The sequence below is a fragment of the Podarcis cretensis genome (genome assembly GCF_951804945.1).
Source record: "Podarcis cretensis genome assembly, chromosome: 1".
Classification (NCBI taxonomy): Eukaryota; Metazoa; Chordata; class Lepidosauria; order Squamata; family Lacertidae; genus Podarcis; species Podarcis cretensis.
In genome coordinates, this window is record NC_137170.1 from 66,575,879 (window position 1) to 66,597,031 (window position 21,153).

General features: G+C 50.1%; 1 protein-coding gene across 6 annotated transcripts in view; it reads right to left on the minus strand.

Moving 5' to 3' along the window:
* The window catches only part of PAX6 (paired box 6), a 42,685-nt gene extending 32,019 nt beyond the window's left edge, over nucleotides 1-10,666 (minus strand). The window contains exons 1-2 of one of the 6 annotated variants that reach the window (XM_079991645.1): nucleotides 10,483-10,666; nucleotides 26-171 (exon numbers count right to left, since the gene is read on the minus strand). The gene's annotated coding sequence lies outside the window, so the exon portion shown is untranslated. Of the gene's footprint in view, nucleotides 1-25; nucleotides 172-293; nucleotides 314-393; nucleotides 505-9,188; nucleotides 9,315-9,380; nucleotides 9,599-10,482 lie in introns of those variants that run through there. The other 5 variants (XM_079991647.1, XM_079991648.1, XM_079991646.1 and 2 more) reach the window with 5 other exon arrangements.
* Between the last annotated feature and the right edge of the window lie 10,487 nt (nucleotides 10,667-21,153).

The window sequence follows — 21,153 nt, forward strand, 5'->3', positions numbered from 1 at the left end:
GAGGAGAAGAAACGAGCAGACTCACCTTTCTGAGGCATCCTGTCTTGTTGTCAAAGCTCCTGTCAATAGTTTTAAAAAGCGCCCCTGATTTGAAATGATGGTGCCTTAAAAAGGGTTGCCAGTAAAAGAGTTTTTCTCCACTGAAGCTGCTGGTTGTGTGATCTTGAGTTCCTGGGAAGGAGACAGAGATTGACAATAAAATGGGCTGTCACTGACTGGAGAGGGAGAAAGAAAGAGGATGTGAGCGAAGTAGGGGGGAGAGAGGGAGGGAGAGAGGGAGAGACAGAGCACACCTATGCTGATTGGTGATGGTTCAAGTGTATTAATGTATGTGTGCGCCTGGTCTCTGCCTCGCCTCCCCTGCTCCCCACTGGCCCATTAGCAAAGCCTGACCTCTGTCATCATCTTCCAGCAAAACACTTCCTCCCTGCGCCTGAACCAGAGCGGGAAATGAGGCTGAGCCAGGGCTCGCTTTTCAAACCCACTAATCACTCCACGCATGCAAATGCTCCGCTCGCTCCCACACAAAATATTGCTTTATGCAAAGCAACGCCATTGCCTCCTAGCTGCCGATTGGACGCTCACTCGCACTGCCTGGTTCAATTGGCCCATTTGTTTGAATATGAATGCACTGGCTTCTCTCTCTCTCTCCCCTGCTCCCCCCCAGCTCCCCGCTCCTCCTCGCTTAGATTCCACCGACCTCTCTTTCTCCCCCCCCCCCTACACCCGCCCCCCCCATCTCCAGCCCTCTTTGCCCTGAGTTCCTCTTCCACCATCCCTGGGCTCAAATGCGAGGCTCCGGGACGCGCGGTGAGCGGACAGGCACCCTCCGCTAAGGTTTCGTGTGTTTTTTTTTGGTGGGGGGAGGGACAATGTTTTCCTGGTTAGGATTCAGTCATGTCTCCCGGCTGAACTTTTTTATTTTTTGCCTCCTTCCCCACCTCAGAGATCCCCTCTGTTCGCCCCATTTCCTCCGAGATAGGGCCTGGAGTAAATAAATAACGTCGCTCGGAAAAATAAAAACGAGGACTGCCCTTTTCTTTCCAAGGCGATCTAGGTTTGTGCGGGCGGCCGTGTGTGTGTGTGTGTGTGTGTGTGTGTTTGAGGGGTGGGATGGGAGAGACAGAAAGGGAGGGGGCGAACTATTTGCATTTAAACAGTTCGCTCCCAGCAGACAATGGAGATAAGGAAAAAATAACATTCAAATGGTAACGACATAAATATTTGGGAGACAGGCGCTTTGTCAACTGGGAATCGCCTGGAGGTAGCCAAGTCCACAGTTGGGTGTGTGGGTATTTTCCCCCTCCCCTCCCCCTCCTTTCCTGCCCCCCCTTCCCTCTCTCTCCTCGAAATGTGACGGAGAAAGGAAACGCTCTCTCTCTCCCCGCTGCCTGGAAAGTGCAGAGCAAATACACACTTTACTTTGTGTATTGAGGACTTTCGTGAAGGGGCCTGAAGAGTCCTTTCCCAAACACCCAAACTTCTTCCACGTGCCGTTTGTTGACTAAGTGCTGTTGTGTTTCTCCCCCCCCCCACCTCTCTCTAGCAGACACTCCAAGGAGGGGGAGAAAGAGAGGAGGGAGGAGTGCTAAAATATCTCCACCGCAAGGGTCGGCGTGTGTGTGTGTGTGTGTGTGTGTTGGAGAGGGGGTTTTGCGTGTTGCTCTCACCAGATTTAGCTCACTCATGTGCGCAGGGCGATTCTCTCTCTTTCCCTCCCTCCCTCCCTCCTTCCCTCTCTTTCTCTCCTGCCAGGGAAATCAGGGGCCGAAGGAAAGCAAATGACTTTGCTTCTCTGACCACACACCACCACAAGTTCATTTGTTGAATGGCGGAGTATTAAGACACACCTCAGTACACTCCAAAGCAACCCCTCCGCGCCTGCATTTAAGGTGACACTGGCAGCACCAGTTTGAGCTCAGGGTGTTCCGATCGTTTATGGCGAGTGGTCTGGGAGGCGGGGAGTGGGGAGGGGTGGGGGAGATGAACTTCTGCACAAAGAGGGAAGGGGAAAGGAGGAGAGAGGGAGGGGGCAGGGAGGCGACGGGGTGGGGGGGAGGAGGAAAGAAGGCAAAAAGCCCCAGAAATTCCAAGAGGCAAAAAAAAGTGGGGAAGGGTTTCGGGTGGGGGTGGGTGGGACACGAACGCGCCAAGCATAAAATGAAGTCGTAGCCCCGCATACACTTGACTTCTCTTGACATGTGAAAAGTGCTAAAAGTCAGAGCTCATCAATAAAGTGGCTGGCGATTGAATGAGGGCCCTGACAACCATTGCATTCTTCAATAAAGTACAATGAGGAGACAAACGACTCTGCCAAGGAGTTTGGATGGGAGTGAAAGGACGCCTCAATAGGAGCTGGATAATGGGCTGCCAGGCCGTCATGCACTGTCATCTCCAGCCCTGCAGAGAAGCTACCGCGGCCCCTAATAGCACAAAATGGGCTCTTAAGAGACTACCGGGCGATTCCTCTCTGGGATGTGTGTGGATCTCTCTCTCTCTCTGTATGTGTGTCCCCCTCCCTCTCTCCCTCCTTCTTCATCTTCTTCCAAACTCCTTCTTTCCTTCCTTCTTGTGCCAATTTGCCTTGATGCTGATTACCACTAATGCGTGGGGCTGCGCTTTTATGGGTCTTGCTTTCTATTTTATTTTTTTAGGGGAAAGAGAGGAGGCTGCAGCAAAGGAAGGCTGGGATTTAAAATCAGGACTTTCTCCTCGGTCCCCTCTTTTTTTCCAGGCCTCCGGTTCCAAAGTTTTTGGTGTCTTTTTTGCAGCAAATGGGAAAAGAGTCAGAGAGAATTGCCCAGCCTAGCTGGGAGGGTTGAGACATTCTTCTGCAAACGCCACTCAGGACGACCTCTCTCTCTCTCTCTCTCTCTCTCCCTTTCTTCTTTCCTTTGCTGATCCAGATTTTCCCCCACCCGGGCATTGCCCCCCCCCATTTTTGATTTGTTTCTTTATCCCACATTGCAGCCCGCATCGATAACCCAGGCCACTTCAGTTTGCTGAAGGAAAGAGATCCGGTGGGTTGGACAAATCTTTTACCTCCAGCTACAATAGTTCAGGCCTAAGGCGAGCTGCACCCCCCTCCACACTTGCTGGAAATATCCTTTTTATTTCAATGTAATCGGAGCCGAATAACTATGATGGAAAGCTGGGGTGAAAAAACCAACCACACGGGGACATTCTAATAGGATTCCCCTTAAAAGGTAGGTAGGAAACTTGAGAATTCTCATAGCTGGGATCCTGCTACTGATAGAGGTGTAGGACTGTGTGTGTGTGTGTGCGCGCGCAGTGTTTGGACGATTTTAGTTCTGTGTTTAAATTTATTGTCCTTTCCTTTTGCCCTACTGTTATTTTTGAAGTGTCTCCCATACATTGGAACCCTGCTAATTTCTGCAAAGTCCCCGCTATCAATGGCTAAATCTTACACGGCAGTCCTGCTCCATTCAACTCCATGGGAACTTTGCTGTTGACTTCAGCGGGCGCAGGCTTTTTCAAAGTGCGCCAAAGGAGATCTTTGCAGAGAGATCAAAATGGGGAAAAAACCATAGATTACCAAGCCAATGTCTCGCTTGCCTCGCGGGTTTCACCGCATAGAGTTGCCGCTGCGGGATAGTTTAGCAAAGTGTCTTGAAAAGACCCCGCTCCTTCAAGCTAGTCCGCTGCAAAGCTTTTTCTTTTCTTTTCTTCCTGTTGTCTGAAAAAATTCTCCCTCTTAAAAAAAAATCGCAAAGAGAATAAGAATAATAACAAAAATAATCCCTGAGATCCTGGGGATTTTTGTTTTGTTTAATGTGACTTCTGGTCCTCTGGAAATCAGACGAATCTTTTCTCTTTTTTTGTCCAACAAACATTTTTTTAATACTTTCCTTAAGTGGAAACGCAAAAAAGGGCAAAACAACAGAGTAGAAAGGTGGGGGAAATAGAATAAAATGAAGAACTCATGAAGCTTGTTTTTAGGGGGGACAGACACGTCCAGATCTTCAGGCAAATTTCATTTTTACAACCATTCAATTAGCCTTCGTTTGGATTAGCACCTCCTTATATGCTGCTCCTTCAGAATAAAGAAGCCGTAATCTTGTTGCTATTTCCCCCAGGGCACAGTGGGCCTTGCGCCCCTTCCCTCTCCACCCCCTCCCGCTAGTTTTGTTTTGTTTGTTTTTTAACTGGGGGGGGGGAGGAAATAATAAGGGGAGGGAAATGGTGAATAATCTGACGTCATTGCAGAGATGGGAATGGAAGGAGAGAGGAAGCAAGTCTGGGAAGAAAGGAAGAAGGGGGGAGGAGAGAGAAAAAAGTGCCACAAAAGGTGAAGAAGAAAAAGATTGGGTGCCTCGCTTTGCTGCTGATTTATCAGGACGTTGGAGACGGGAGGCCGAGGGCAGGCGAGGGAGCCTCCGAAGCAAGGAAAGCAAAAGTTGAAAGGGAAGGAGGGGCCGAGGAGAGGGAGGGAGGGAGGGAGGGAGGAGGAGGAAGACAGGAGCGGAGCGAAGGGCCTGCATGACAATGTGCATGTGTGAAAGAGAAAGAGGAGAGGAAGAGGACAAGGCGTGTAGAATGGGGGTGTGAGAAGAAAGTGGGATTTCTGCGGAGACGTGGAGAGGCGAGAAAAGGGGAGGAGGGACAGAGCAGGGCAAAGTGAGAGTGTGTGTGTGTTTTAAAGAGCGAGGGAGAAAAGTGTAAAAATTGTGTGAGGAGAAAAACACAACTTGGGATGAGTCCTGGAGTAGAGTAAAGGAGGCGGGGCAGAGGGGGGAAATGGGGCCAGGCGCGCTTGCTTAGGAGTAAGCGCCGTGGAAGGAAGAAGCCTGCTTCGGATCCGGCTGGGAGAATCGAGATGGAAGAAGACGCGCGCGTGGGAGATCCGGGCGAGGGGAGCAGGTTCTCACGTGCAGCGAGAGCGCACGTCGGCCAGGGAGGGACGCCCTTCGCCTAGCTCAGGGCAGGCTCAGCTTGCTCTCGCAAGCAGCGTCTCGGGGCGAGCGCTGCCAGCGACAACCCCGGGAGCCTTTGAAATAGTACCTGCTCTCCAACGACAGAGGGGAAAAAAGTCCTTGCCAAGTTGAGCCACAACTCGAAGGGCGCCATTTTAACTCTGGGTTGCTCTGTTTTGTTTTGTTTTTAAACAACAACAGGTTTTTTTTTAAAAAAAGGCCGTTCTGGATTCTCCCAGGTATATACAGGTGTAAACAAAACAAAACAAAAACAGAATAAAACACGAGAAACCCCAAAATCCTCTGCCCTGTTCCTTTTTTTTTTGTCAGCAGCTTTGAACTTGAGAATTAACTTGCTTAAAGTGGCAGGCACACGATGGAGCAAGAAGGGATGAGGCCGTGGAAATGGTCGCGAGTGGGGTGGCAAACTCAAGCGTCCTTCTTGGGGGTAAGGGATGATTACCCCCACCAGTTTTGCATGTGAAGTGGAAATGAGGAATGAGCGCGCCAGGGTAGATTGGCTGCGGGGGAAAGAAATGGCCCTTTTCTCCAGGGATTTCTCTTGACCACAGGAGGGAAAATAAGCGCTGAACGGAGAATCAAATGCATTTGATGCTCACCTTAGCACCTTGCCCGCCAGACCTGGAGGGACCGCCGCAACCAGAGGACTTGAGAAGCAAGGGTCCGGATCCCAAGTGGATTTCTAAGTAGACACGTGCACTCCACGTAGATTCGGAAATATCATCGTGGATAGATGGGGCGGGGGGAAGCTTATTTACTTCCCAAAGACGCGCACCTAGGATGGCAGCTTGCGCCTTTTCTATTTTGGCAAGAACGAACACCAGACGGGCAGCAACAGCAACGAAGAGTCTTGTGGCACCTGAAAGCCAAACAGATTTATTGTGGCATAAGCTCTGTGTGGAGGGGAGCCAGCGGAGTCTGATGCACGACGTGTTTGTCTGTAAACTGAGTGCTAACTGAGGATAACACTTCCTGCCTCTGAGGAAGAGGGATCTGCACCACCAAAGCTTATGCCGCGGTCCGTCTGTTGGCTTTATTTCGAAGGTGCCACTTCCTGTTTTTACTACAACAGAGTCTGGCTCATTCTTCTGAGCGTCTGGTGGATTCAGAGTGGATTGATCAGAAATGTCTTGAGCAGTTAGGAATACTCCTGCGGTGGGAAATAACTCGAGGGATTCGGGTTTATATCTTTTATTTTTGGGAGGGAATGGGGAGAATATGATTAATTCTCCCTCGCCTTCTGTACCAGTGTCAGGTGCATTAGTCACTCTGCCTTGGGATTAAACTTATCTTTGCCTTGAATTGTAAGTGTGTGTGTGTGTGTGTGTGTGTGAAGGGCACAGGTGTTCAGTAAGTGGATTCAAAATCACTCGGAAAGTTAATATTAAGATGAGAGAATTACAACTGAAAAATTATAATCCTTTGCAATTTAAAAAAACACCCCAAAACCCTTACACCCCCTTAAAAGAAACAGCAAACATCTCTACTACTTTCTCGCAGAAAGCAAACATATCAAGGAAATGTGAGTAAATTAGATTCATTCTCCCGATACTGCCATTGATTGCAGAAGTAGGTATTTATTTGTCAGGGACAAATAATAATAAAAAAATTCTCCCCTTCTCCGCTTCCTTAGGAACAGGAGTCGCTCAGTTCAGTGCTCCTGGATCGTCTTGTTGTACTGTATTAATATCTGGCTCGCGAACCTCCTTTTTTTAATACCCAGAAAAATGCTTAAAGTCCTCTTGTCCACTTCAGTCTCCCACTGAAGAGATACACAAACCCTGACGTGTTAGACTACAATGCGTTTGCCTTCCGGACACCGAATGCCGAGTCGGATATGGAGAAAGAGCGCTTGAAACCTCTAATGCGCCGGACATTGAGTTAAATGGAGCTTTGGCGAGTTTAGGAGCAATCTGCAAAAAGTTTGGAATCGATTTAACCTCTTTTACGTCGGGCGTTTTGCAAGAAGGCGCAACCTTTTGTGTGGAAGGATTAAAAAAAAAAATAAAGGCGAAGGGGAGGGGACAAGAAAAGGACTCAATTTATGGACTCTGAAATAAAAGGCAACATCCATGTTTCTCCCCCTCCTTCATCCAGGAAAGGTTTGATATTTATCTTGGTCTGGTAGATTTTTCGAAGGGACTTGCCAGCAAAGCCCCCCTCAAAAAAAAAGTGGAAAGGGAGCGGGGACTCGCCAGCAAAGCGCATCCTGACGGGCTTTTTAAACACTATTGATTGGGACAAGCTGTTCCAAACCCCAGTAACACTTAATCTGCCTGTTAATCAAGGCGCTAAGGAGCTCAATGCGAGTTTTATTAGCGACCAGAGAACACAGCGGCAGAAAGGATCAAAAGACTCGCCCCCTTGATATTTGTCAAGCCAGACTCCCCCCCAAAAAATATATTTTCAATTACAGAGCAATTCTTAGCTTATCATCGCCGCCTAACAGAAACACGCAGATGGTTTTACAAACGCTGCCAGAGAAACAACTGCAGCAAAGGCAGCGAGACCCTCAGAACTGCAGCCTCCGAGAACCCCACGCCGGACCCAAGCCGGCACTGCGCGCCTAGAAAGGAGCACTGGCTCACCTCAAAGCGAAACCAGTGTCATTATTTCTCTCTGTCTCCCCCGCTGCCTTTCTATTTACCACCGGAATTCGAGAGAGTGAGTGGAAGGCAACACCTGAAAAGGCTATGCCAATTTAAACCATCCTTTCCTTCCTCACTTTTCTCTCCCCCCCCCGTGCCTGTTTGCGAACGAAGAACTTTGGAGTGGGTTTGCAGTCAAAACGGACGGAAAGAATTTGGTATGTTCCTCAACACCACCTCACTCAGATTTTTTTTATTTAAAAATATTTAAATTTTTTTTTAATTATCCTGAAGGGGAAAAGTTGAATGGGGGTGTTTTTTTGTGTTTTTTTTTTTTAATGGACTGGCCCGACGCTCAAGCCCGTCCCTCCCCTCGAGCTGAGTTTCAATTAAGGTAAAGGTGGAGAAATATTATCCCGTCTGCGAAAATCAACATTTTGATCTTGTCATTTTTAATGCGAACCGATGGTGCTGGATGTCAACGAGATATGCGTATAAAAGACTATGTGGTCAGAGGTAATTATGTCACAGCTTTTTCTCGTCGTGACAGCTGGATAAACACAATCTCCAATAAACATCTCTAATTAGGGAGGAGGACCTGCGAGGCTGGGTGTCTGATTTATTACTCACCCAGAATGTCCATTTACCGGTGGAGATTAAAGTGGACCCCCCCTTTTTTTTTTGATGCCAAAGCACCTTAAGGGATTTGGTGTAGGAGCTGAGGGGCTGGGAAGGCGAAGTCTTACAGCTTGATCCAGGAGAGTGAATGGAAAAGAGAGAGAAAGAGAGAGGGAGGGAGGGAGGGAGGGGAGAGCCATTATCCTACTAATCCCTTTCTTTCTAATTAAGTACAAAGAAGAAGAAGGAGAAGGAAGAATCTAAAACACAATTTACCTGCCTTGGGCTGCAATCCTAAGCGCCCTCCTATTTCCAGCTGCTTGAATTTACTCCCAAGCAACCGTGCGCGCAGAATACCGAGTTTTACTTCTCAGGAAGTGCGGTGCGGACTTCTCCCGGCGCAACTCAAGCTCTGTTTACTCACGAGTAAGTCCAATCGGTTGAAACAGAACTTTTCCCTACAAATAATGGGTGCCTAAGATTGGAGTTTCGATTGTGCGGCTGAAGTTGCGTTTCTGAACCCAAATGCACCGTACAATTCCCCTTGCTTTCTCTTCCACTAACAAACCAACCATCCAGAGTTAAGCAAAAACAAAAACACAACGAGAGGCTCCACCAGGCACCAACCAGTGTATTTTCGCACACCTTTTCAGACGTTCGAGCAACCTAATGGAAAAGAAAACCATCACCACGCCGCAACCTCAAAGGAAGTTAAACGCGCGGATCCAGGAAGCAGTTCCCAAAGCAGAAAGTTTTAGAGACAGTTAACCTGACGGCAACAGATGACAGGCGCAACAGAAAAACAGCAATCTCTTCTCCCTCTCTATACCCCTTATAATACACCGACTGCATTTTATGCAGACCAGGAATACTTAGCAGTATACTTTTACATACAGCCTAGCATTAAACACATCACCTGGAAACAAATCCTATGGATTTCTAAGGGACTGCCTTGAAAACACCGACGTTTCCGGCTAAGGCCCCAAAGCTCCTTTACTCTGGAGTAAGTCTTACTGGGCCGATTTACCTGTGCTTAGAAAGGAACGTCAGTTTTAACTCCAACGGAAGACGTATCGATTTCGGCTGAAGTGGTTTGTGGATCGGGCGCGAAAAAGCGCGCTTCGCAGGTTGCCTTAGTAAAGGATTCTTTACCCCCTCCCGCTCACTCTTTCCTTGGTACAGCTTCAGTCTGGGAACAATGATCTAGCCGAGACATTACCTTGCTGGAAACGTGGGGACACCCCAGAGTTGGTGGGTGCCCCAATGGACAGCCCCTCCCGGCTCGCCTAAGCGCAGAAGTCGCCGCGAGCAGAGCCATCCAGGACGGGGAGAGAGGGGTGTGGATATGCGCCGGTTCACAAACAGACCCCAGTTGGCAAGTGGTTACCAGGCACGTGAGTGAACTGACCGGAGAGTGGAGCAGGACTCCAGGTCAGACTGGGGGAAGGAAAAAACAAAAAACCAGCCCCGAACTCCGCAAAACTCCGAAAGATCCACCGGACCCGAGGATCTGTCTGCGCCAAACGCCCCCGACGTCTCTGCGTTGCAGAGTCCCTTCTGAAGTGCCCAGAAGCTCAAGGCGAGCCGGGCGTGCGTAATCCGAAGCCCCTTTTCGTTCTACCTCAGTGGAAATCGTTAATTATTAGGTCTTCCCAAGGAAAGCTCAAATCACACGGTCTGGGGATTGAAAATGCTACCCAAGTATGCGAGCCACATTCTTTCGTTCCCTTGCCTGAACTTCGGGAGCGCCCTAGCGAGGGCTGGAGGCCGTGGGCGAGGTCAAGGACCAACTTCTTCCTCCTCTCTCAACACCCCCCCGCGCACCCACCCCCATGCCTCTCCCCACACATCCCCAAACCGGTGGCAGCGAGCACATGAGCCGGGTTTTCCATACAAGGCGCCTCGGTTGTCCAAGCGGGGAGAGGTCAGAGCTGCTCCAAGCCTCGCGTCTGCCTAGCCACGCCAAAGTCCAACTCTCTGCCCCGCGCCCTCTTCCTTCCTCCCACCTGTTGGCACTGCGCTTTCTGTGCGCGCCCCGTCGAACCTGGCAGTTGCTAGCGTGATCCCCTTTTATGCCGCTTGTAATTAACACTCCGCAAAAGGCTGAGAGAGATGGGAGGGGGGCGGAAATAAGAGGGTTTTTTTAAAAAAAAAAAATCCTGGGCTTGGTAATGGAAACGAGGAGGTCAGAGAGAGAGAAAGAACGGGAAAGAAAGGAAGGAAGAAATCTAGAGAAGGGGAGAAACAAACGCAGCGGCAATTGTTTCAGGAGGAATCCGGCAACTCCCCCCGACCCTGGATAAAGAGCATCAAATGTTTACCTGTTAGAGAGAGGGCAGGCAGAGGCTCATGATCCGCGGGTTCCCAATTGCGCCTCTGAGAGTCGGTAACTGGCAGGTTTGATCGCCAATTTCTACATAAGAATCTGCCACACAGTTTAAATGTCAACGACAATAAAAAAGAGGGTGCCTGGCTTTGCACTAACTTTCCCTTAATATCAGCGCCAGCGCCTCTCCCATTGGCTGGGCTGCCCCGGTGACGTCACGGCGGACAGTAGTTAGAGCTGAGCTCATAAGAAATTTTAGACAACAAGAAGCTCACCGGGGCCGGGAGATAATTCACCTTCCCGTGACCACTGGAGGGGCTGAGAGGCGAGGCGCACGTGGACGTGGGCCAGCTATGCTGGCTTGTTCGCTCCTGCCTGGCTGCCTACCTCTATCCATCCATCCAAAAAGGAAAAAGAAATATAGTCAGATCCCACTACCAAACAAGGTCCTCCTGGCTGATCCATAGAAGCGACTCCACCATAATATGTGGTCTGTGGAGTGTTGTCCAGAGGACGGCCCTTGCAATAATAATACATAATAGTAGTAGTAATAATAATAATAAATTATTTTTTAAAAACACAGCGATGATTTGTGATTCTGAGTGTTCTTTTGCCTTTGTCTTCCTCTTGGATCCTCATACTACGACCGCCCTTCACTTCCCCCCGGTCTTTCACCCGCACAAAAGGAAGATCTTTTCTCCTTTTTCTTTCCTTCTGTGTATACAGGAAAATCCGCAGGTTTAATTATGACGCAGCATCTTCGGCACGGCGGAGGCAGAGATGTCCCTGGACTTTTGTGTGTGTGTGTGTGTGTGCGTGAAGTTCTGGAGAAGAGCTACCAGGTGCAGCAGAGCCGCCGACTCTCAGTGACCGTCCAAAGTCGAAGCCTGGGTCTTTCTACCTGAGGCTCCAGATCACACACACAAAACCCCCACTCTGCCCACGGCTCAGTTATCAATAAAATCAACCTTTATCACTTGGTTCCTAGGTTTCTGTTTATGGAAGGGCTCCAGTCAGGGGGAAAATCCAATTTGTACTTTTGGATGGCTACCTGGGTTGTAGCGCTGGCGAAGACGAGGCTTATACTGTATATTCGCACCCAAGCAACCGATGCTGCCTTCAGAGGGGTCTGGATCTAAAATTTATTTTATTTTATAACTGTGTAAAGCTGTCCAGTTATTAAAAGTCGATCATTAAAACAAATTGGAAGAGAAATTCAAACCGCGCGTGGACTTTCACTTCGAATCACTGAACACCTCAAACACCGAGGTGTGAGAGGTGAGTTGATATTTTGTGGAGGTTTTCTTCCAACCGCGATTCAAAAGAGGACCAGCGGATCCTTTCTATCTCTCTCTTCTCCCCTCCCCACCTTTCTCTAATCAATTTTTTAAACGAAGGGCGTTCGTTTTAAAGTTAAGCCCCAAGTTAAGTGCCGCTTATTTCAATGGAAGAATGGCGCCCTCGCTCATCTCTCCTTCCCACAGAATGAATGGGACCTAGAAGACCATAGCGCTGCTTTTCATTTCAGAGGGCTGACACAACCTTTACACAGAGACCAGGCCGCATCGCACTTTTTTTGGCCCAGAGGGTGGTGTTAGAATAATCATCAACATCTTGCTTTAAGGCCCCTTTCTTACAACGACACCGAACATGTCCCCTTTTTCTCAAAGTTCTGGAGAAAACGAAGTTTTCTCTAGGCAGCTAATAGTGTTCCCTCGTCCAGCAATGTTTTCTGAAGGGCGCGGGAAGCTACCCCCTGCTCACACCTTTGAGGACCCAATCCACTGGATAGTTATCCTGAGTAAACAATGGGAGTTGGGAAGGTGAGTTATGTTCCGAAGGAACCCACGAGTTTTAAGTGATGGGGAAAACGGTGGAGATCTTATTTCCTTTGAAACCGGGGCAGAATTCTCTCTGCAGGCAACATCAAGCAGGTAACGTGGTCTGGGATTGCGGGGGGGAGGATCAGGATACTTTTAGTCGCATAGTAACACCCCCCCACACACACACACTTGTGGGTCTCCCCTCGACGCATTCATCCTGTCCCCTTAAAGGCAGAAACACCAGGACGGGTGGGGTGGGGGAACACACTTGTCGGAGTGAATACTTTTGTTTGTCAGAAAAGAAGCGCGCACGCCCGAAAGTCACTGTAGCTTTGATTGAACCGCGCGTCCGTCTCTCGGGAGCTGGCAAAGGGTTCTCTGGGCTTTGTTTGCGGCGGATCCCTGAAAAGGGAGGCGTGGGGAATAAGTCGTCCTTGATGCACCCACACATCTAGAAATACCCGTCGGGGAGACCGCCCACCGCCGGAAAAGGATAGCTTCTCTTTCTACATGGTTTTCAGTAGCTGCGTTGCTCCCCACGTCTCTTTCTTAGGGACCGTCTCCTCGTTGGTACACTTACGGCTGCGATCCCCAGCACACTTACCCAGGAACAAGTCCCGCTAAAACCCATTTAACTTCTGAATGAATAAATGGAGGATCGGGATGCAAACCAGATCTTGATCTAACAGGCGAGGCGAGGGAGGGCTGTCTACCACCCGCATCCCCCAGCTTCGTTGAGCTCCCTGGTGCGTATACATAGATGAATACGTGTGTGTGTGCGCGCATGTATATGCGCGCGCACCCACCAACCCACCCACCCACCCCTGACCTAGAACTTATGCCTGACGCTCTAAACTGCTTCAGAGCTTTGTGACACTCCTTTGGGGTTTTCTGTTAGGGATTAGTCGGGTTCCTTATAAGGAAGTCTATCCCCCAATGTTATATAAAGATTTCCAGAGCAGAAAAAGGAATGAAGAAAGGACAGGCAGCCGATCCAGCCAAAGCACCAGCAATCTGTTCCGAATGCAATGCGCTTCAGAATTGAATTAGCCAGCGGCGAACCCTTAGGCCTTCTTGCCAGCGCCCTGTGATGCCCAATGCACCTTTTCACTTGTGCTTTTTGGGCTGCGGGGGGTGGTGGAAGGTGCCATCCTAAGAATCTTTGTTTGGGGGCCAATCCTGCCGAGCTGGTGAGGGTTTCTGTCCTAGTATAAAGGCCGGCGTGGAAGCTGGGCTCAGCCAGGATCAATCCCTCGCATCCCGGGTTGATCGCATATTGCTGGGACCCTTGAACATATCGATCATGTTGGGACCGGAAGAAAGTTCGCGTGTGGGTTGGGGGAAAGTTCATTTGATGAATGCGCTTCGATTTTGGGTCGGTGTAGGTGCACGCTCATAGAATTATACAGTTGGAAATGACCCCAAGGGCCATCTAGTCCAAACCAGGCTGCAGCTTCAAGGCAAATGCGGCCGAATAGAAAGCCAACCCGTCAGGCGCACGGAAGGCCAGCCTGGTAGTGGCGCTTCTGTTTCGGGCTCAGGCTAAGAGGGCGATCCTATAGTTAGGACAAAGGCCCACGAAGCCCTTCTGGGGACTAAGGGGAACCGCCTGAACCTCTCCTCTCTCCCCAGTCTTCAAAAGGCGCCCACGTGGAAACGCCTGCGGGTCTCAGTGGAGTTCAATTCGTCGAAGAGAGAGATGTTCCCGAGTCAGAGTGGAGACAGAGCGTCCTCTGGGCCGGCTACTCTGACCCGCTTGGCTTTGCGTGCTGTGGGGTGGGGAGGGGGTTAGGAGGAAGGTCCTGCATCTTCTTCCCTTCTCACCCCCCATGACCCGCTCGCTGCCTCTTATTCCTGACTCCTCTTCTCCACACCCCCCCCCCCCAGAAAGCCAAGGCTCTCCCCGACGGCCCTGCGGCAGGTCAGGTTGGCCTAGGAGGAGCAGCAGCGCCGCCGCCCTGTCTCTTGAGCCGACGCGGGCAGGCAGGCAGGCAGGCAGGCAGGGAGGGAGGGAGGGAGCCGTGGCCAAGGGCTTGTCAGGCGAGAAAGTGTGTTTGCCTGATTGTTTGGAGTTGCTGCCATTAAGGGAGCCGGGCTCCCTGCAACCCAGCAGGGTTCTCCAAGGAAGCGCTGGAAACGCCACGGCTCCCGCCTGCTTATCTGGCTGTCAATAAAAGGAGATGGCTCCGAAAAGCAGGGCCAGGTGCTGCCTTGCCTTCTCTCCAACCGGCGCGGCTCTTCAGAAACTGATCAGGCGTGAAGCCAAGTCTGCTTGGCCAGGCCTTCGGAGCGAGCAGACAAACAGTCCCCCGGCCAACGCCCGAGTGTTGCCCGGGTTGCCTTCCGAGCTCCGGGGGGCGGCGAGTGTATGTGTGTGTGTATGAGAGAGAGAGAGAATTAAACAGAAAAAGGCAGTCAGGACACACAAGCGCGCGCGCACACACACGCCGGGTGATAAACGCCGCAGCGTGGCTTGATGATCCGGATCCGATCCGGATTTGAAAAGGGAAACAAGTCGGTAGGCATGATCTGGATGCTGGGCTGGGGCGCGCGCGCGAAAAGCCCCCCCCCCCCGATCTTTCGGACAGCGCAGCCACCTCCATCGGATCAGATGGCAGTTTAATTACACGCTTGCCTTTTCCTCGCTCTTTCCCCCCTCGAACAAATTTTCAGGCGAGCATAATCTCAGTCACTCCCCATCTCTGCGGCGTGGAGTGACATGGCTTTGGGAGGAGACCCTCTGCCACCCCGTCCCCTCCTTTCCCTCCAGGCTCCTGTTGGGTAGCCCCTTAAGCCCCTTCTAAATTAAAACAGGAGTAAACAAAGAGGTGCATCTGTGTCTAAGAGGTGTGTGTTTTTGAGAGAGGGAGAGAGATCTGAAATCCCCGTCATCATTTCCTAACTTATTCGGGAAAGAGAGGAAGAAATCCCACAAACTTCAAAGTGAGCATAAACATCACCTGAACTGGTAATGTTTGGGTCTGGAATACGTGTGTGTGTGTGTTTGTGTAGAGAGAGAGAGAGATCTCCCTGCTTCGCAGGTCTTTCGACGTGCTGGAGTCGTCCTCCAAGGATCTAAAAAGCTGGCGCCGTGCAAACGCGGAAGGGAACTTCCCTTTTCTCTCTCAGAGTAACATTAAGGGGAAATTAACATGCCGTCGAGGTAGATAAGGCGCTAATGAGGGCGCTGAGCTGGCAAGGAGCGGAGCCCTGCCTTCAATGGAGGCGTTTTGCCGCTCAGCCTTTCTGATGGGCAGGAGGCTCGAAAGCTGTGAAGCCACTTTGAATGGGATGCAGGCAAGAGGCAACAATAATGTGTTACAAATTTATAAGCATTATACATATTTGATTTACACAGCGATAGGAAGCTCTTTCTCTCTCTCTCTCTACAAGGATGCCCCAAACCCCCGTGTGTTCGCTTAGATGGAGCAATTCGCAACCCACACACACAGACACACACACACGGACACACACACACGCGCTGTAATAATGAGGTTTAATTCTCTACCCAAGCAGAACTTGAGCAATAATAATAAGCACATCAGAACAATTTGTTTACTGTGGCATCGCACAGACGGCAAAATAAGGTCCGAGAAGGACTAGCTGCTAGAAAAGGGTGTTTATTTTTTTTTATTAAAAAAAAAAAGAGGGGGAGGAAAAATATTAAATAAAACAAGCCAGGGACGAACCTAAATTTCACAGAGGAGGGGAAAATCTTGCGAGCAGAAAAGTGGCTTGAATCGAAGGCAAAAGGGGGAAATGCTTCCGTAGAAGGGATCTGGTGTCCTTGCTCAAGGTATGTGTTTTTTCAAATAAGTCGATTACTTAGTAAATGCTTTTCCTTGGGTCTCCTTGGACTTTGATTTCAGAACATCGGGGGGGGGGACACTCAAACCCCCTCCCTGCTGTCTCCTGGTCTTTAGTTTTTCTCGCACACATTTCCATTTCAGAGATGGATGTCTTGTTGTTTTTTATCTGTCCCTTACCTACCTGCCTACCTGCCTTTCAGGCTAACTTTTAGGATGATTTAAACCGATGTAAAGCAAAGCTGTGTCTGCAACAAGAGAAATGGGTTGTCATCGGATAGATCATGCCTAGGTGGGCTTGCCCGTGTTGACGTGGGATCCAGCTCGGATTCAAATCGATAACAAAAGCCCTCCTTGCTGCACCTGGTCAGGGTAGGTCTAGGTGACATCAAGAATCCGGCGGCAAGCCTGGCTAGGCAAGTTGAGAAATAATTCTCTTCCTGGGTCTCATGATACCTTGTTAACCAGCTCTCCCTCCTCATACCCTCCGAAAACATCGCCTAGCATTTTTCAGTACTTGCAAATCACAGTATTGCCCGACACCCCTGTCCTCAACGCATGATGGGAAAGCAAGTCCAGCCCCTTTGATATCTGCCGGACCGGCTCTCAAACAATGTTTTGCAGATCAGGCGGTAAAAAGGCTGCAAGGTCTAACAGACACCTTTCCTGGGGAGCATGTCCCGTTGAACTCATTGGGACTGGCTTCTGAGTAAACATGCCCAGGTTGGTTCCCTCTGCAAATGAAAGCAACCCCCTTGGAATTGGATGGCCAGGCTTTCCAGTCGGGAGGCGAGATTTTTCAGGGGGCTTCGACTGTAGCGAGCTATAGGCAGAATCTCAAGCATTGCCAGAAGGCTTGTGCCATTGCGCCCAAGTTTTGCAGAACAGAAAGATCCAAAAGTTACACGCAACGCTGTCATTCTGACAAGGAAGGAAGGTTTGCAGCGCCCTGACTTTCCCTCTCTAGTTTGTCAGGTGCTCCTAGGGAAGGAAGGAAGCAAGGAAGGAAGCAAGGAAGGAAGCAAGCAAGGAAGGAAGGAAGGAAGGTAGATAGATCCTGGGAAATTCCGTGTTAGGTTTGAAAAGAAGAAAGGGGAAAAAGTTCCTAAGAGGCATAGTGTTATACTAACGGAGTTCAGAAGTAAAAGTACAGCCTTAATTTAAGATAGTCTGAGGAGGGGAAGGTAAGGAAAATAATATGGGGGAGGGGGAGATGAATCCGACTCCCCTAAGCTGGGTTTTCCTTCCCTCTCCCCTGCCCCCTTCAGGATTCTTAATGGTATTAATTTGGCTCCAACATGATCCCGGCTTGTCTTGTATTATTTGCCCCCCCCACTTCCCCCCTCCTTTAAAACATTTTCATAATAAGCGTGATGCTGGCCAATGTTGTTTGATTTGTTTTTCTGCCCCTCATCCCCGAGCTCCCCCCCCCTTTCCTTTTTTCTCCCCCGACTGAGACATTAGCTGAATTCCCTGGGGGTGATTGGATGCAGCTCGCTGAAAGTCGACAGGCACGTCCTGGATGTTAGAAATTCACTTTTCCTCGACGTGACAAGGCTGAGTTCGATCTACAATTGTATTTGAAAGGGCAACGAGCGGAAAGATCTCCCATCATTAAAGCTTCTCCTCTCCTTTAGCGAAATAACAAGATACTTCATTTGCACACAAACACTCCCTTTTTAAAAAAATAAAAAATAAAAATAAAGACAGAAGACGCCACCTCGACCCTCGATAAGTATAATACGTAATAATAATATTAATAATAATAATAGCAGCTCTTGCTGCATAAAGGAAGCACATTGAAAGAAAAAGTGGGGGTGTCCAGGATCCCCGCCCTCCACAAGCGTATCCGAGCTTCCCCAAAGCGCCCATGTGATCCAGTTGACTTTTTTACTTTAAATCTTGAATAAGATGTGAGTTGTAACAAGGGGATTTGCACTTACTCCCTGACCCTTGTAATTGGATTAAATATAGACTGAGACGTACAAAAACAGACCAAGATTGACACCTGCCAACTGGGCTTCCTTATGATTGATTGTGATGCTTCGTGCTGGCAACAATAATGAAACAAATTGTATGGATAAAAACGGCGCGTTTGTCATTTCCGTGCCATAAGAGGAGAAGAGGCAGCGTGGCTGGCAAGCTGTTCGCTGACAGCCCAGAGCGGAGCGGGCACGTTGTGCAGGAGAGCTCAGGCCAGCGAGGCCAGCCGCTGACAGGGCAAATGATCCCTTGTCACAACCTCCTTAAATCGCCCCCCCCTCCCCAAAGTTTGCCCATTAACATATAGATTGCTCGGGCGAGAGAGAGGAGGGCTTCCAAAAGTTACCACGCGCGGAGCAAGCCGCCGAGGAAAGTCTCGGAGCGCGGAGAGCCTGGTCTCCAACATGGCTCCTTCTTGCGCGCGTCGGAGGAAGCAGAGGCGGCCGAAAAGTCGCTCCTCCTTCGCTTCCGTGGGGTGGGCGGCGGCGGGGCATTTCCCCGAGGCAGCAACGGGGCCCTGGCCCTGCTGGGGTGGGGAGAAGGCGCAGGCCAGCCGCGGGGAAGGAGGCGCCTGGAGGAGCCCCCAAGGTCCCCTCTCTCCGCAGGACCAGGCCGAGTTCCAGCGAAAGGCCCCGCCGAGTCCTGGAGGCGGAAGGAAAGGGCGCTGCCGCTTCTCCTCTCCGGGCTCAGGCCCCCCGCGCCCACAGCGAGCCGCTCGCGGGCCGCATGTTCGGGGCTCCTTCTCGCCGGCAGAGGCGAAGTGGCGCCGATTTCGCGGCGGGGAACCGATTGGGAAATGGAGGCGCCGAAGAGCTCCTCGTGGCTAAAGCGGCAGCCCAGGGCTTGTGTGTGTGCTGCTTCTGCAGACTGAGGCCTGGTCCTGAAAGCAGCCTCCAGAGCCGAGGTGAAGCCCCGCTATCGCGCGGTGAATTTCGGGGTCAGGCACAAAGCCGTCCGCCTTCCTGCTCAGTTAGGCGGCCTCTTACAGCCACCCGGGGGGTCACTTCCTCCTTCCTGGATGTCTCCTAATTTCTGCCTCCCAAACGCCAGAGGGAATCCTACTCTCGCCCTTCACCAGTCCAACAAGTGGGCCTTATTTCAAACGACGCCATACCAAGGGACTACAACTCCCATGATACCTGAGCATTGGCTTTGCTGGCTGGGCTGGTGGGAATTGTAGTTCGCCAGCGTCCGAAGGGTGCCACGTCGGCTTCTCCAGCCATAAGTACTCTTCCTGCAAGCTATTTATTCGCGATCCTTAACACCACCCTGATCTTGCTTTACTCACCTGCAACACGGGAAGCCGAAGGTGCGGTTTTTAGCCAGGCCCATAAAGTGCCTCTTTTGTTCACAAGAGCATAGGAGACGCCTCTGACTGCGCCCAGATCTCCCCATGTCTCTTGGAACTCCAACTTCTAGTCCCCTGAGCCAGAGTCTCTTGCTTTGCACTTTGGCAGCGGCGTGCGATTAGAAACGGTGCAAAGCTTTTAATCGGTCGTCTGAGAGGGATACTTTTAAACTCCCCTCGCCGGCTCGCTGATGCTTTTTTCCCTGCGGCCTGCTAACGCACAGTGGCAGCGAAGGGTCGTGGCTCCGGTGGCAGAGCATCTGCGTTGCATGCATAAGGCCCGGGGTGCATCTCCAGATAAGGTTGGGAATGGCGCCTTGTCTGGAAAAGCCTGCGGAGCCGCTGCCAGCCGGTGTAAGCAGTGCTGAGCTACATGAGCCACTGTCTGTTATATGTTCCTATGATCTTGAATAAGGCTTATAACTTAGTATAAGCTACTGTTCCATATTAAAACTTATCACTGGGCACACTTGGCCCAGTGAAGTTGGCCAGCCCATTTCGGAGTTCTAGAGAGCCTGCATCAGTTTAAGATGATTAAAAATAAATCTAAGAGCACTTTATCACTGCCTGAAGGCTTTGAGTTGTTTCTTCAGTTTATACGGTCAGTCCGCCAAATCTTCTGTTCTGTCTGGAAGAGAACATATTTTCATCAAAACACAACACTTTCCCTCTCTTTGATGTAACTGCATACAGGAAAGGTTCTCCAATAACCCAATTCACAAGCCAGTTAAACCCAAGTAATCTAACTGGGGTTAAGGCTTGCATCCTCCTAAGCAAGTGCCATTGAAAAAGGAAATGATAATTTACTTTTTTGGGGGGAGGGGCTTTGTTTTTGGAGCAATGCTGAGTCTCCTACACCTTAATGTATTTGGCTTATTGTTCTGCAGTGTTCAGGCACCTTTCTATTCCCAAAGTGGTGACTGGTGCTTCCTGTAGTCCTTCTGCGCTGGAGGCTCAAGATTTGATAGCTTCTGATGAGTAACTCCAAATGAGTGCATTAATATGTAAATGGATCTTTGTGGCTCTAAATCTTCATGGCCTTTCCCTCAGCCTACAAAGTTCTGTTTGTTTTGCTTTACACACACACACACACACACACACACACACACACACTTGAGCCAAGTGACACTGGTATGGAAAAGGGAGACATTAATGGTCCAATTAAATAGCAACGTGCATGACATTACACCTCTAGCCAATAACTAGGCAGGAGCTTCCCCCCCTTTATTTCAAGTACAAAATGCCCTTTCTTCCCTGAATGAAACAGGAATGGACTTTACGGATCCTAGAAAGGTAATATCAGACTTCACCTCCTGCTCTTCTATGGTGTGGGCTACTAGGTTACAATTAGAAGGGACTCTTCCAGTGCTAAACAGAGCAGCCCACATCACAGTCGGGTTAAATGGGGAGTCCTCCAGAGGTTGTCAGTGGAAGAGGGCAGCAAAAAGAGGACCAGCAGCGGGGTAAACTGGGTGCTTTTGTGGCCTATGGGAGAAGGAAGAATTAGTTTGAGCTATTAGGTGGAGAAGCGTTTTAGTGGCTGCTGTTACTGCTAAGGGGACGAAACGGATTCTGATTCCCATTAGGAAGTAGGTTCAGCTGAAATTCATGGGACTCATTTTTGTGGTGTCTTGGGCAGTAAATCGCTCTGAGGCCTATTGGTTTGATGTCTGATGGACTTCAGATTACAAGAAAGGAGGTTCTGA